Source organism: Cryptomeria japonica, chromosome 6 (genome assembly GCF_030272615.1).
Source record: "Cryptomeria japonica chromosome 6, Sugi_1.0, whole genome shotgun sequence".
NCBI lineage: Eukaryota > Viridiplantae > Streptophyta > Pinopsida > Cupressales > Cupressaceae > Cryptomeria > Cryptomeria japonica.
In genome coordinates this window covers 568,885,127-568,903,507 of record NC_081410.1, presented here as the reverse complement: position 1 = coordinate 568,903,507, position 18,381 = coordinate 568,885,127, and positions in this window count along the sequence as shown.

Below are 18,381 nucleotides of genomic sequence, written 5' to 3'. Positions count from 1 at the left end.
ATTGCGAATCTTAAGAGGAACACAATAAAATGGTTTCAAAGATTCAAAGGCCGCCCTTTGTGATATTTGCAAATTTGGATGTACTTCACAAAAAAAATTGTACAACATTGTTTGGCTTGATTCCAAGAAATGTTTGGGATGCGGTGTGCAGTCTCGATTGCCAATTCTTAATTTCAAAATGTCCTTTACATTGGGTAACACTCTATAGTTAGAGTGCCAAAATTGTTGAATCTCCTCCTTCACATTGTCAGTCAACTTTCTATCAACACGCGGAAGCCTCCCACCAAAAGCCCATGTATCTTGTTGAAGTGGATCGTCAAGTAATTGTCTTTGTGCAAGTGCTCTATCCAAAGTTTTACAGTTTATGTTAAAATCAACAAAACTTTGTCTCATTTGATGAGCCTTCCTCAATTAATGGCTTACTAAGGAGGTTGTAATCACTCTTTGGGTGACTCTCTTATCTCTTTCTTTGGTATTCTTTCCAATAGAATTTAGAGTGTCAAATAGTTTTTTTGCAATAATAGAATTTCTCTCCATCTTCTTGTTCATACGAATCTTCAATTTGTTTAGCAATGGTCTCATCTTTATCATCTTTAGCAATTGAACAAAGAGTTGGCATTGCTTAGTCAGTGTATTATTGCTAAAATTTTGGTCGAAAAGTTGTGTAGCCCACAACTGAACGGTTCTTGTTGACCTCTTGCCTTCAAGATTCGCAATAATGTTCTCATCGATTTCAAATAACCATTTTGGGGTTCTTGAAGGTATTGGATTTGGAATTTTTCTTTCATCCATGAGAGGGTCTTCATTTCTAAAGTAATTAGGTGTTACATATGGTTCACTTGGTTGAGCAATTCCACCTTCAATGTCAAATTTTTCCACATTTTCACCTCCTATGTCAAAATTTTCCACATGTTGAGCATTTTCATTATCACTTTCAACATTTTCAACATTTTCAAAATTTTCACTTTCAAAATCTACATTTTTATTTTCAATAACTTGTGACACATTTTCAAATTCAATTTCCTCTTCACTTGAAGTAACATTAGAAATATTTAACATACCTTGTCTTCTCTTCCTATGACATTCTCTATCTCTTTCTCTATACACTTCAATTTGGTCATTTGAAAGTTTTCTTTTGTGTTTAGAATTCCGACAACTACTACTACCCATTTACCTCCACACAGATGCTCCTAAATGATTGACAATGTAAGATTTCACTTTAAGAATCTCCCACAAGCACAAATTTGTCTCAACCTATCTGAAAACCCATGATTGTTGACAGAAAATAGAATATGCAGACTATGGGCCATTGGAATCCACAAAATGGCCCACAAGGCTCTTTTTTATTTACAAAAATCTAATATCCGATTTTAATGTATAAATTTGTGGTCCCAAATTTTTTTCCCGTTGCCGCCTTTTTTTTACTATTGCCACATTAATGGCAATGGCAGAAATTGAATATCCGATATTTGATTTTATTAGTCATATTTTAGAGAGAGAGAGAGGAGAGGGAGAGATGGAGAGAGAGAGATAGAGGAGGAGAGGGAGAGAGACAAAGATTAGGGGAGAGAGAGACAAAGAGAGAGAGAGGGGAGAGAGAGAGAGAGAGGAGGAGGAGAAGGAGAGAGAGATTAGGGGAGAGAGGGAGATTAGGGGAGAGGAAGAGAGAGAGAGAGAGAGAGAGAGAGAGAGAGGAGGGAGAGAGATTAGGGGAGAGAGAGAGAGAGATGGGTCATTTTGTGTTGTTATGGGTCATTCAGGGACCTAATGGGTCCTATGGTGTCCATAGAGGTCATATGGTGTCCTAAGACCCCTTAGGACACCATATGACCCCTTAAGACACCATATTGGGTCATTATGGGTCTTATCATATTGTGTCCTATGACCCCTTAGGACACCATATAACCCATAACGACACAATTTGGTGTCTTAAGGGGTCATATGGTGTTCTAGGACACCATATGACCCCTATGGACACAATATGACCCCTAACGACACCATATGGTATCATAAGGGGTCGTATGTTGTCCTTAGGGGTGATATGGTGTCCCATGAACCCTTATGACCCCTTAGGACACCATACAACCCGTTATGATACCATATTGGGTTGTTATGGGTCTTATGGTGTCCTAAAGGGTCATATTATGACCTGCGACCCCTTAGAACACCATATGACCCATAACGACACCATGTGGTGTCTTAAGGGGTCCTATGGTGTCCATTGGGGTCATATGGTGTCCTAGGACCCCTTAGGACACCATATGACCCCTTAAGGCACCATATTGGGTCCTTATGGGTCATATTGTGTCCTAATGGGTTATATTGTGTCATATGACCCCTTTAAGAAATCATATGACCCCTTAGGACACAATATGACCCCTTATGACACTATATTGGGTCACTTTGGGTCCTATAGTATCCTAAATGGTCATATTATGTCCTATGACCCCTTGGAACACCATATGACACATAACGACACAATTTAGTGTCTTAAGGGGTCATATGGTGTCCTAGGACACCATATGACCCCTAACGACACCATATGGTGTCATAAGGGGTCGTATGTTGTCCTTAGGGATCATATGGTGTTCCATGAACCCTTATGAACCCTTAGGGCACCATACGACCCGTTATGACACCATATTGGGTCGTTATGCGTCTTATGGTGTCCTAAGGGGTCATATTATGCCATATGACCCCTTTAAGACATCATATGACCCATAACGACACTATATGGTGTCACAAGGGGTCATATGTTGTCCTTAGGGGTCATATGGCATCCCATGAACCCTTATGACCCCTTAGGATACCATACGACCCGTTATGACACCATATTCAGTTGTTATGGGTCCTATAATGTCCTAAGGGGTCATATTATGTCCTACAACCCCTTAGGAAACCATATGATCCCTAACGACACCATATGGTGTCATAAGGGGTCTTATAGTGTCCACGAGGGTCATATGGTGTCCTACGACCCCTTAGGACACCATATGACCCCTTAAGACATCATATTGGGTTGTTATGGGTCGTATGGTGTCCTAAGGGGTCATATTGTGTCCTACAAGCCCTTAGGACACCATATGACCCCTTAGGACACCATATGACCCCTTAGGACACCATATGACCCCTAACAACACCATATGGTGTCATAAAGGGTCCTATGGTGTCCATAGGCATCATATGGTGTCCTACGACCCCTTAGGATACCATATGACCCCTTAAGACACCATATTGGGTTGTTATGGGTCTTATGGTGTCCATAGGGGTCATATGGCTTCCTAGGACACGTTAAGACACCATATGACACCTTAAGACAACATATTGGGTTGTTATGGGTCATATTGTGTCCTAATGGATCATATTGTGTCATATGACCCCTATAAGACATCATATGCCCCTTAGGACATAAGATGACCCCTTATGACACCATATTGGGTCGCTTTGGGTCCTATGGTGTTCTAAGGGGTCATATTGTGTCGTACAAGCCCTTGGGACACCATATGAACCATAATGATAGAATTCAGTGTCTTAAGGGGTCATATGGTGTCCTAGGACACCATGTGACCCCTAACGACACCATATGGTTTTATAAGGGGTCGTATGTTGTCCTTAGGGGTCATATGGTTTCCCATGAACCCTTATGACCCCTTATGATGCCATAAGACCCGTTATGACACCATATTGGGTCGTTATAGGTCCTATAGTGTCCTAAGGGGTCATATTATGTCCTACGACCCCTTAGGACACCATATGACCCCTAAACACACCATATGGTATCATAAGGGGTCCTATGGTGTCCATAGGGGTCATATGGTGTCCTACAACCCCTTAGGAGACCATATGACCCCTTAAGACACCATATTTGGTTGTTATGGGTCATATTGTGTCTTAATGGGTCATATTATGTGATATGAGCCCTTTAGGATATCATATGACCCCTTAAGAGACAATATGACCCCTTATGACACCATATTGGGTCGCTTTGGGTCCTATGGTGTCCTAAGGGGTCATATTGTGTCATATGACCCCTTTAAGATATCATATGACCCCTAACGACACCATATGGTTTCATAAGGGGTTGTATGTTGTCATTAGGGGTCATATGGTGTCCCATTAACCCTTATGACCCCTTAGGACACCATACGACCCATTATGACACCATATTGGGTTGTTATGGGTCCTATGGTGTCCTAAGGGGTCATATTATGTCCTATGACCCCTTAGGACACCATATGAACCCTAACAACACCATATGGTGTCATAAGGGGTCCTACCATGTCCATAGGGGTCCTATGGTGTCCTATGACCCCTTAAGACACCATATGACCCCTTAAGACACCATATTGGGTCGTTATGGGTCCTATGGTGTCCTACGGGGTCATATTGTGTCCTACGACCCCTTAGGACACCATATGACCCCTTAGGACACCATATGACCCCTAATGAGACCATATGACCCCAAACAACACTATATGATGTCATAAAGGGTCCTATGGTGTCCATAGGGGTCATATGGTGTCCAACGACCCCTTAGGACACCATATGACCCCTTACGACATCATATTGGGTTGGTATGGGTCTTATGGTGTCCATAGGGGTCATACGGTGTCCTAGGATCCCTTAAGACACCATATGACCCCTTAAGACACCATATTGAGTCGTTAAGGGTCATATTGTGTCCTAATGGGTCATATTGTGTATTATGACCCCTTTAAGACTTCATATGACCCCTTAGGACACAATATGACCCCTTATGACACCATATTGGGTTGCTTTGGGTCCTATGGTGTCATAAGGGGTCATATTGTGTCCTACGACCCCTTAGGAAATCGTATGACCCATAACGACACAATTTGGTGTCTTAAGGGGTCATATGGTGTCCTAGGACACCATATGACCCCTAACGACACCATATGGTATCATAAGGGGTCACATGTTGTTCTTAGGGGTCATATGGTGTCCCATGAACTCTTATGACCCCTTAGGACACCATAGGACCTGTTATGACACCATATTGGGTTGTTATAGGTCCTATGGTGTCCTAAGGGGTCATATTATGTCCTACGACCCCTTAGAACATCATATGCCCCCTAACGACACCATATGGTGTCATAAGGGGTCTTATGGTGTCCATATGGATCATATAGTGTCCTACAACCCCTTAACACACCATATGAATGCTTAAGACACCAGATTTGGTCATTATGGGTCATATTGTGTCCTAATGGGTCATATTATGTCATATCACCCCTTTAAGATATCATATGACCCCTTAGGAGACAATATGACCCCTTATGACACCATATTGGGTCGCTTTGGGTCCTATGGTGTCCTAAGGGGTCATATTCAATCATATGACCCCTTCGAGACACCATATGACCCCTAACAACGCCATATGGTGTCATAAGGGGTCTTATGTTGTCCTTAGGGGTCATATGGTGTCCCATGAACCATTATGACCCCTTAGGACACTATACGACCCATTATGACACCATATTGGGTTGTTATGGGTCCTATGGTGTCTTAAGGGGTCATACTATGTTCTATGACCCCTTAGGACACCATATGACCTCTAACGACACCATATAATGTCATAAGGGGTCCTATGGTATCCGTAGGGGTCATATGTTGTCCTACGACCCCTTAGGACACCATATGACCCCTTAAGACACCATATTGGGTTGTTATGAGTCCTATGGTGTCCTAAGGGGTCATATTGTGTCCTATGACCCCTTAGGACACCGTATGACCCCTTAGGACACCATATGACCCCTAACGACACCATATGATGTCATAAAGGGTCCTATGGTGTTCATAGGGGTCATATGGTGTCCTACGATTCCTTAGGACACCATATGACCCCTTAAGACACCATATTGGGTCATTATGGGTCTTATGGTGTCCATAAGGGTCATACGGTGTCTTAGGACCCCTTAGGACACCATATGACCCCTTAAGGCACCATATTGGGTAGTTATGGGTTATATTATGTGCTAATGGGTCATATTGTGTCATATGACCCCTTTAAGACATCATAAGACCCCTTAGGACATAATATGACCCCTTATGACACCATATTGGGTTTCTTTGGGTCCTATGGTGTCCTCAGGGGTCATATTGTGTCCTATGGCCCCTTAGGACATCATATGACCCATAACAACACAATTTGTTGTCTTAAGGAGTCATATGGTGTCCTAGGACACCATATGACCCTATGGACACCATATGACCCCTAACGACACCATATGGTGTCATAAGGGGTCATATGTTGTCCTTAGGGTTGATATGGTATCCCATGAACCCTTATGACCTCTTAGGACACCATACGACCTATTATGACACCATATTGGGTCGTTATAGGTCTTATGGTGTTCTAAGGGGTCATATTATGTCCTACGACCCCTTAGGACACCATGTGACCCCTAACAACACCATATTGTGTCATAAGGGGTCCTATGGTGTCCATAAGGGTCATATGGTGTCCTACGACCCCTTAGGACACCATATGACCCCTTAAGACACCATATTTGGTTGTTATGGGTCATATTGTGTCCTAATGGATCATATTGTGTCATATGACCCCTTTAAGATATCATATGACCCCTTAGGACATAATATGACCCCTTATGACACCATATTGGGTTGCTTTGGGTCCTATGATGTCCTAAGGGGTCATATTGTGGCCTATGACCCCTTAGGACAACATAGGACCCAAAGCGACCCAATATGGTGTCATAAGGGGTCATATTGTTTCCTAAGGGGTCATATGATGTCTTCAAGAGGTCATATAACACAATGCGACCCATGAGGACACAATATGACCCATAACGACCCAATATAGTGTCATAAGGGGTCATATGGTGTCATAAGGGGTCATATGGTGTTCATAGGGGTCATATGGTGTCCTAGGGGGTCATATGTGGTTCTAAGGGGTCACGCATGTGTTAGAACACATGTGTGACCCCTTAGGACTACATATGACCCCTTAGGACACTATGTGATCCTAAGGGGAATGTCACATGTACACTAGGATGTTATAAGGGGTCACACATACGTGACCCCTTAGGACCACATATGACCTCTTAGGACACTATGTAATGGACTAAGGGGTATGTCGTACACAGTAGGCTTTTATAAGGGATCACATGTGGTCCTAAGGGGTCACGCATGTGTTAGAACACATGTGTGACCCTTTAGGGTCCACTATGCGATCCTCTATGGTCCTAAGGGAATGTATAGTGTCATCAGGGGCATATGTGGTCTTAAGGGGTCATAAGGGGTCATGTTGTGTGTGTAATAGGATGTGAAAAGGGGTCACATTGTAGAGGATTTATTTTGTCTAATTTGTTTAAATTTGTTATCTAATTTTTCTAATGTTTTTTTTAAATTAAAATTTATTAATTTTTCTAACGTTCTAATTTATTATATTTAGATTTGTAACATTTTTCTAATTTTCTTTTTTTGCTAATGTTTTTCTAAGTTCTAATTTACTACCTTAGTTTTCTAAGTTTTTCATTACATTGTTTTAAAAATTTGAAAAAAAAATACATATACAGTTATGTAATTTTAAAAACAAATTGACAAATTTCAATCAAAACATTAAATTATCAAACGTTTTTCTAAAATGCTCAAAAAAATAAATATACAATTATGTAATTAAAAAAATAAATTAACAAACAAATTATTTATTAATTTTTGAATAAATTTAATAAAAAAAGGATTATTTTGGGCACCTGAAATAATGTAGGTCGAAAGCTGAAATGTGAGACGTGTTGGCTGCTGTAGATAGGGCACGGTGACATGGTCCTGACGTCGAGTTCGCTATAACCCCCACTAGACAGAAAAAACCAAGTTGGAAAATGACAGTTTAACTGTCGTTTTCAGAATTTATAGAAGTTTGAAAAAAACAATTGTAAATAGGGTTCGAGCAAAGGAGGGGTTAGATCGAACCCCTTAAAATATTAATTTTTAAGGGGTTCGAACGAACCCCTATACCCACTTGGGATTCGATTGAACCCGTGTTCGATGGCGGGTTCTCTCGAACCCGGAGGGGGGGCTCGCTCGAACCACCCCATTTTGTTTGGACCGCCCCCCAACATAATTCTCCACTTTAGCCAATTTCCTTCATTGGCAAAAATGGGAACCATTAATGTGGGATAGCCCTTAACCAGGTTTCCACGTAAAAATCCTGGTGTCATAGTGTTATGGTTATTTGTCTTATGTGTTTGCATCTTTATTTTGTTCAGTTGCTTTAAGTGGTTGAAGAATCAGATTAAGAATTTTAAAAATTGCAGAACACTAAATCACCCCCCCCCTCTCAGTGTTCTTTGTTTCCAACAATATATATATGTATATGTATATATGTATATGTATATATATGTATGTATATATATACATACATATATACATATATATATATATATACATATATATACATACATACATACATATATACATATATATATATATATACATATATATACATACATACATACATACATATATATATACATATATGTATATATATATATATGTATATATATACATATACATATATATATATATATATACATATATATATATACACATATACATATATATATATATATATATATACATATATATATATACACATATACATATATATATATATATATATGTATATATATACATATACATATATATATATATATATATATGTATATGTGTATATATATATATGTATATATATATATATATATGTATATATATATGTATGTATGTATGTATGTATGTATGTATGTATGTATGTATGTATATTGCTAAACTATTCCAATTGAAGTATGTCTAATCATAGAGTTTTCTAGAGTCTTTTAGTTCAGCAATTCATAAGCAATATATATTTTTCAAACTAAGTCAAATAATGATATTTCCATGTTGTCAAACCCTATCTTTTACTTTGAAATATTAAATTTAAAATATTATAGATATCATTATGTAAAAAAAAATTGTATCTTTTATAAATTATAATTTAATTTTAACATTTAATTTTTTTCTTGTTTCTCTATACTTTTGGTTTGATTAATTGTTTAATTATTTTAAAGTGTGCTACTTTTTTGGTTGACCTTCAGCCTTAATCTTTTTCAATTGATTATTATACTATTACATGTAATATTTTAATAAATTAATTATGTCCCAAATTTGCGTTGTTAAATATTATTTATGTTTGAAATAATATGTTTATTATTAATTATTAATATTTAGAGGTGTAAATTGTTATAAATTTAAGGTAAAAAAATAGAGTTTGTGTTAACATGCCCACGCCATTACATTCATCCCATTGTTATTGTAAACACCTAAAAGTTGCACAACAAATTAAGTGAATTTTATTCATTTAATTATCCCTATTTCTTCCAATTAATTAAATTAACATTTAATTAATATCCCTATTCTTCCAAATTAGCCTATTAATCAAATTAAAGATTTGATTAATATTTCCCTTCTTCTATCCTAGCCATTTTTAATTAAATTCACATTTAATTAAAATCCCCCTTCTAGCCATTTTTAATTAAATTCATATTTAATTAAAATTCCCCTTCTAGCCATTTTAAATTAAATTTACATTTAATTAAAACCACCCACTTGCAAAATCACATTTAAATAAATCAATATTTATTGAATCTATCAAATACAAGTTGCAACCAAAATTAAAATAAATTAATTTTATTTTAATTAAATTCTTTCTTCCCTCACCCACTTGCAAAATCCTACATCTCCCACTAGCCTCCTAAACCTCTTCATAACTTCTTACCCTCACCCACTTAAAGGATAGAAAGTTTATCACTCGATCTCAGAAAAACAAAAAGAAGGATTCACAACCAAAATCAAGCATTTAATTAAAATCCTGAGAAGACATGAAGGTTACCTTAGGAGGTAAGGGTTAAGGTTAGGTTAGAGTTATCCATTGGATAAACCTTTTACCCTAGGGGTAAACTCTTATGCAAGGGTTAATAGGATAACTAGGGTCAAAGCCATTAGTGCTTGATGAGACCCTTGGGTTAGATGAGGGTTAAGTTATAGAAAAAGTCTCTAACCATGAGGGGAAGGTTGAGTTGACAATTAATGGTTAAGAATGTTTTTAGAGGGTGAGAATAGAAAGGTAGATTATAGGGGACAAGACTTCAAGCTAATTCCATTCGGAGCAGTATGAAGAATTTGTCTGGGGCTTCCATTGGCAAGTCATACAGTTCATTTGGTTTTGGCTTCTTTACTTCACTCCTTTGAGTGGAAACTTCCAGATGGGATGAGCTGCAAGAAGATGGACATGAGTGATGATTTTAGAATTACATTAATGAAGGTTGCAAACTTAACATCAATCCCTATGCCATGTCTCCCACATCCCATATACTAGGGCTCCCAACATATATTGCATATGGTTTAGGGTTAAAGTTGAGGTGGTAGTAATATATATGATAATAATTGTCACATAGTGACTAGTATTTACTTTAAGGTGGTGAATCAATATTTGTGGAAGTATAATAAATGGATAATTCAAATATTATATATGTTTTGAGAATGTGAGGTATGAGTAATAAAAGAAAATATTACAGAATAAAGTTCAAGTTTACAACAAATTTAAAATGAGTTTAAAATTCGATAAAAATTTGTAAGAGCGTGTAATTTTCATTATTACATAAATGTAATAACCTTCAATTATTATTATTTGTTGATGGTATAGAAGGTTTATACTCTAATTTTAATATTTTGTATAATTTTATCAAAATGAACTTGAAATTAAATGAGAACTTGTATGAGCATGCAATTCTAATTGTTAGAGAAATGTAAGAATCTTCCATTGTTATTATAAGTTGTTGATGCTATATTGTATTTATACTCCAATTTTAATATTATTTATCATTTCATTAAAATGAACTTAAAATTAAATGAGAACTTGTATGAGCATGCAATTCTAATCGTTAGAAAAATGTAAGAATCCTCCATTGTTATTATAAGTTTTGATGGTATAGAATATTTATACTCCAATTTTAATATTCTTTATAATTTTATTAAAATGAACTTAAAATTAAATGAGAATTTGTATGTGAATGTAATTATAATCATTAGAGAAATGTAGTAATCCTCCATTATAATTAGTCATTGAGGGTAAGAAGATTTATATTCCTCTTTTAATATTTTGATGTTTCAGTCAATCAAAATTAAAACTTAAAATTTTACTAGGACGTTTAATGTTATGGATTGCAATATATTTTTTGAATTATAAATTATAAATTCAAATATCTTTTGATTGGTTGCTATGTTTTTTTCTAAATGAATAGTTTTTTTGTTTATTTTTGTTGATAATTTAATTTTCCTGTAAATTTGATAGTTGACCTTCAAACAAAACTTTCACATATGAAATTAAAGAATGTCGTGTTAATAGATAATAAATATTTAATATGTATTTATTGCAAATCAATAGTCTTTCTTCCATTGATTACTTTTATCTTGTGACAGACATTTTTATTAATATGACCCAAATTCGCCAACACTACTCATCTCTCTTACGAACTATTTTCCTCCTAAATTTTCTTTGTAATCCTTAACCCTTTTTTTTCATAGAACAATGCCTACACAATAAAATTATTAAAAAAGTGTGTGTACAATAGAGCATGTATATATTTAAAATATAATTTGTTTCAAATTTATATAAATAGATAAAAAAAAAGGCACCAAAAACATTATACATAGTTTGTTAGCAAAAAGGAAGTTACGAGTCAAATAAATTGAAAATAAAATCTTAAAACATTCAAAATGTAAAAAAAATTACATGGTTGGAATGTTATAAGACGACTTGAAATTATTGTGGCACTTTTTGTATCAACATTAAAAAGTGTGAAAATTTGATAGAAAGAACACTTGGCATTTAGTTTTTTTATATATTTTATATAAAACAAATTTTTGGGCATTGACATGAAAATATAACCCTTTGGGTTGAATTCCAAAGGAAAATGAAACCCTAAGGGATGGTAGTTTCCATATAAAGTTAAAACATAAATGCATTATAATGTGCTCACATTTGAAAAAAATCTTTTATTAAAGAAAAATATATTGCATTATAGGCAACCCATATTTGTGCACATACCCTCCTTAAAATCTTACTAGGATAACTAGCAATTTCACCTTGGTGTGCAATGATTATGAGGAAGAGGTACAAAAGGTCAATTAGGAAAAAAATTGGTCATTTTTTGCATAAAGTTTTATAGTGCATGAGTTTAATTGGTATGCCATTAAGTAAATGATGTTGAGAGGGGGAGATAAAGGGGGAAAGAGAAAGAGAGGGAGGTAAGGAGATATAGAGATGATTGAGGGATACATAGAGATATAAGAGATAAATATATAGAGGGAGAGAATTAGAGGGAGAGGTAGAAATATAGAAATAGAGATATGAATAGGTATATAGATATAGAAGTAGAGAGAGAGATATATAGGGGTAGAGAAATATGAATTCATAGTGAGATAGAGATGAAGATAGATATAAAAAGAGATATGGAAAAATAGAGATAGAGAGGTAAAGAGATATAAATATAGAAGTCTAGGAAGAGAGAGAGATGGATTGATGGAGAAAGAGAAATTGAGAGGTGAAGAGACAATGATGATAGAGAGGGAGAAATAGGGGAGATAGAGAGTAGAGAGAAAGAGAGGGAGGTACAAATATGTGGGAAGAGAAAAAGGGAGATAATGATATATGAGAAGAGAAAGGGAGATAAGGTAGAGAGAGATATAGAAAAAAATAGAGTGATAGATAGTGTCTATGGAAGAAAACTAGGATATTCCCCAAATGTCAAATTGAATGGGGGATTATTATTACAACATTGCTTGGCCCCCTCACAGGAGAAATATGTCCAAATGGCCCAAATAGCCATTTGATTTCACATATGTTGTTTACTTATCTTGGATTCTCATTAATTGTTGATGATTATTATTTTTAATATATTTTGATGGGTATTCTTGTTATTTGCAGGGAGGTTATGGATAAATATTCGAGAGAGATATAAAATTGTGAGAAGTGTTGATATAGGCATTGAGCAGAGGGTTGGGATTGGAAGATGAAAATTCAATGAACGATGGAGTTGGTGGAAATGAGAAAGAAATGTGCATTAGGATCAATTATTACCCACCATGTCCTCAACCGGATTTGGTACTTGGATTGTCTCCTCACTCACATCCCAACGTTCTTATATTTATTCTCCATGATGAAACCACAAGGCTGCAAATTTGCAAGGATGGAAATCAGGTTGATGTTCAAAGTGACCCAGACGCCCTCATGATTAATATTGATGATGCATGAGAGGCACCCAAATTTGCATTTATATTCCACCCCATTGTTTTTTAAATCAAGTTGAGAATTATTTCCAAGAATTTATTTTGCAAAGAAAATTTTAAATTGATGAAGCTATTTAATTACCCATTAATAACAAAAACAAGTTTTTTTCCCTTTTCGGGGCGAGTGTGCAAATAGTAAGCAATGAGTTTTTTCCTTTATCTAACAAAGCAAAAATATAACTCATACTTAAACATAAGCATAACTTACACTTAAATGTTAACAAAGAGAAAATATAACTTATACTTAAATGTTATATTTATGTATATATCGTGATGAAAAAATTAAGGGAATGCTAAAAGAAGTGGCATCTAAGTCCATGTTCCTTGCCTAATTTAATGTAAGAATAATGCATATACATTTTTCTTGCTAAACATAACGTGAAGATGGTTTCATTTTTAAAAACCCGATCGTGTTTCTATTTTTGTAAAAACACAATCGTGTTTTTTATATTTTTAATGAATAGGCAATTCCATTAAAATAAGTACAAGAGAGTACACTATTAAAAAAAAAAGTGGGAGAAAAGAGTCACATGAGCATAGCCCACAAAAGAGTGGGAGAAAAGAGTCACTCCCCGAGAGTTACATAGGCATAGCTCGGAAATAGGAAAAAAAAATGGGCCTAGCCTAGAAATCTAGAAACATCCAAAAAAAGCCTAAGTGGCTAAAGTAGAAGCAGTAGAAGGAGGAGGTTGATCCATGCCATCTTTTTTACCCCATACATCAATAGGGTCAGGGGGGTCTGGAAGAGATCACCCATCCTCAACATCCTCTTCTTTTTCATCTTTATCTTCTCTCACTGGAGAAATTGCGAGAGCAAGTAAGGGAAACCCTTTAGAAGAACTGGGCCAATCAAAAACTGGCCAACCAAAACCACAAGAAGTTGAAGAGGCACTGCCACCCATAGGCCACCTTGAGGCAGAGTCACCTTGAGGTGGAGAGGCAGAGTGGCGACATAGAAAGTATCTCTTTCTGCTAGAGTGGCAATGAGGATCCTGAGAGAAAGGTGTGTGGGAGCCACCAATGGAAGAGTTGCAATCTCGCCGATAGCCATGAGCCGGTGGACGATTGCTAGAGGCAAAAGGGTCATGCAGAATCTTGGCAAATGTACAAGGGGCATTACCCTAATTATATAGAAGCATTTGCAAGTGGGCCACTTCAAGAGCCACTTTATTAGCTTGTACTTGAATTTGTAACACCACATTATTGTATGTACAAGCTTTAGTATACAAAGAAACATGAATATTAAGAGAGTTGTGAGAAAACAAAACAACATTTTTATCTTTCCATAAGCTGAAGAGGATTTCCATCCTGAAAGCATGTCATATCTACGATAATTTGAAAGGGAGCTGAGGCAAATCTATCAACAAAACCGTATACCAAGAGAAAGGCTTAGGTCAAAAAGGCTTACAAATCATGTATCCAACTCCACTTTAGCTCTTCTGTAGAACCAAAAGAGATGCATTGTAGTGCCCACTCTTGAGCAGACTCTTGTTTCATTTTGGGTTGACTTGATTAGACCTTTATTTTTGTGTGATGGATATGCTAGATATGATTTGACTTATGTGATGCATGGATATTGATTATGACTATTTACATTTCCCAGTTAATGATTTTGAGGATAGACATTACACGATCTTACACTAATTGATGTTATTGACTATGCTCATTATTAGTTATGATTTCTACATGGCTAGATGTTTATTATGATGTTAATCGCTAAATGTATTTTATCATGATTGATGCATAGGTGGATAGTAATAGCATTTTGATTATCATGTGCTTTGATAGATTCTATGGATTATGCCTCATTTTGGAATGGACATACTAACCCTAGTTTTGATTTGCCTATGATGTGATGTTCATGAGTTATACGTTCACTGTATGGATATTGTTTGACTATCTTTGTGGGGAATCAACATCACATCACTCATGGCAAGCGGATGTGCCGTTGTGACATTCTCCTAGCTGCTTGCTATGTATGTGTATATATATGTATATGTATATATATACATATATGTCTATATATATATACATGTATATACATATATATATGTATATATGTATATATATGTATATGTATATATATCTATATATACATATACATATATGTATATATATATACATATATGTATATATGTATATACATATATGTATATATGTATATACATATATGTATATATGTATATACATATGTATATACATATATACATATGTATATATGTATATATATATGTATATGTATATATATATACATATACATATATGGACATGTATCTTCATTTTGGTTGTAGGGTTGTAGGTACTCAGACACCCATTCCTCGCAGGCAATTGGGTGAGAGCTCCCCTGGCTTTACAGGTGTGAGGGTGTCTCTTCCCGATGGCAAATATGTGGTTCAAAGGTGTCATCAGTTCCCTACCCACACTCTAGGTCTAGGATTGTCATTGAGTACTTGTCGTCAGTCTTGGTGAACTTGCCATGTCGTGTCGGTCGTCATGATTTATTAGTATGTGGCATGGTGAGTTTGACTATTTAGTCTATTTAATTTATTTAATTGTGGTTATTGAATTAAAGTAATAGATTAATTATTTAATTTGTTTAATCATGATTTATTGATTTTAGTAATGGATTGATTGTTTAATTTATTTAATTGGCAATAAATGATTTATTTTGATTGAGTAATTATTAAATAATAATTTATGATTTTATTAGTGATAGCATTATTTTAATTTAACGATTTTTTATTATTTAATTATTACTCGCGATTGAATTTAAATTAACATTTAATTGGATTATTGAGATTTTATTTAATAATTAATGTCTTTGATTGATTTAATTTATTGAATTATTTATTTATTTTGCTTTATTGATCTTATTTATTTATTGATGATGTTAATCTTTATTTAATTATTGTGGGTTTGATTATTTAAATGATTTTTATTAATAGCGATATTTTGAATATTTAAAAATAATAATAATGATAATAATGGTAAATAATGATAATAAATACCCTATCTATTATATTATAATGTGGTAATAATATTTTGGTTATTATTACATTGATGAGAGTAATATACTTTTATTTTGATTTTTATTTCTAATTGATATTTTAATATCCCATCAAAGATATGAGAAAAATAAGTTTATTATATTGCTAAGTTGAAGGGGGGTAATATTTTAAATAAAATATTTCCATTGGCTAATTGAGAGGCTAGGGCTTTATTGTTTTTCCTTTGTTGATTTATGCTTGCCGTGAAAGAATTTTTGCTCTCTCTGCAATTATCTCCTTTTGCAACTTAGTGAATTTGGGGCTTTTTTGTCTGTAATCAGAGCTTGGTTTTGGAGTGGAATTGTGTTGATTGGTCTCTGTTCTTCCTTTTTCTTTCATGTTTTTTTCTTTCTTTCCAGATTTGAAACCCTGTGTGTATTCTCTGTGATTGTGGGGTTTATGTCTTGTAATGTGAATTGAAATTAATGGGAGGTGTTTTTATTTTAATGGTACTTGGGTGAGAGCACTATATATGAAATCTGCAATTTGTTAAAGTTTCCATATTCATGATTTGGAATCCAAAGAAATGTAAGGTTTAGGTTTTTGATTGCCTGTATCTAGAAATTTTGATGATTATCTGTTATTCTAGATAATCTATCATTTTGTTCATAGAACCTTTGTTATTTTGGGGATTTATTGCATTCTACATTACCCATATTTTGGATGGGGTTGTTGGCCTATTATGTCGCCCCCTTGTTTCTTGTTCTTTTATTTTTCGTTGTTGTTTTAAAACCCACATCGTGGGTTTGGTGCCAACAAAATCCACAACATGGTGGATGTTGTTGCACCACCCATGTCATGGTAGTGCATAGCACCCTCCCCACGACATGGTGGGTGCAAAAACAACACCAATGTCATGGTGGTGCTTAGCACCACCCACGGCATGGTGGTGCCTAGCACCACCGACGACATGGTGGGTGCACTGCACCACAAATGTCATGGTGGTGCATAGAACCACTCATGGCATGGTGGGTGCATCAGCACCACCATGAAGTGGTGAGTTCTTAGCACCACCCACGACATGGTAGGTACAGAATCACCACTAATAATGTGGTGGGTGCACAACAAAAAAGCACCATGATTTCATGGTGCTAGTTCAACTGTCTTTTACCACCACTTCATGGGATGCTGCCTGCCATTTGGATTCACCCATATTTGAATGGGGTGTGCTGAATTAAACACTTATTAGATGGGTTTGATACATTCACTGTCTGTAATTAGTGTGCTGGGCAGTTTTGGGAAAATATGTGTTTAACAATTCAAATGTTGTGTGTGTATGTTCTCAAATTGATGTGTGAGTTTATATATTATTCAGTGTATGATTTTTAAATATTTAAATGTAAACCTCAGCTATGATTTGGGGGAAGCCCATGAGTTACAATGCAGGTCAAGTGTAATGTAGGTGCTGCCCCAACTTATTTTATTGTCTTCTATTGTGGATGTCATTTTACATAATGTTTTATGTTATATGTGTTATATTTCAGATTGATTTTAGTTTCAGTTTTGATGCCATTTTTTGGATGCAAGACTTGTATTGTTATTTGGATATGTCTCCTAATGTTTTTCCATGTGAGTTGGTTTACTTATGCTGTTGATTTCAAGGACAACTAATGTCGAGACCTTGTTGAGTTTATATTTATTTGGTTGCAACAACATTATGACTTGGTTTATGTATTTCATTGGTCAAGAGGCTCATTTATCTTATATGATGATGTTAACTTTCACGAGTATGTGTCTATGCATGGTTTGGTACTGCATGATGTTTCATTTCAGATTTACTTAATAAGCTTAGAGCCTCTTGAAATTTTGTTTATGGGTCCATGTAAAGGGAGTGGGCTCTTTTGCGACACCCAGGCTCACGAGAGATGGACTATCATGAGGTTCATTGTAAGGACGCATGAAGTCCAAACCTCTTGGGTGTAAGGAAGTTTACTTTGTTTTAATCAAGTGATAACTAATTAATGAATGG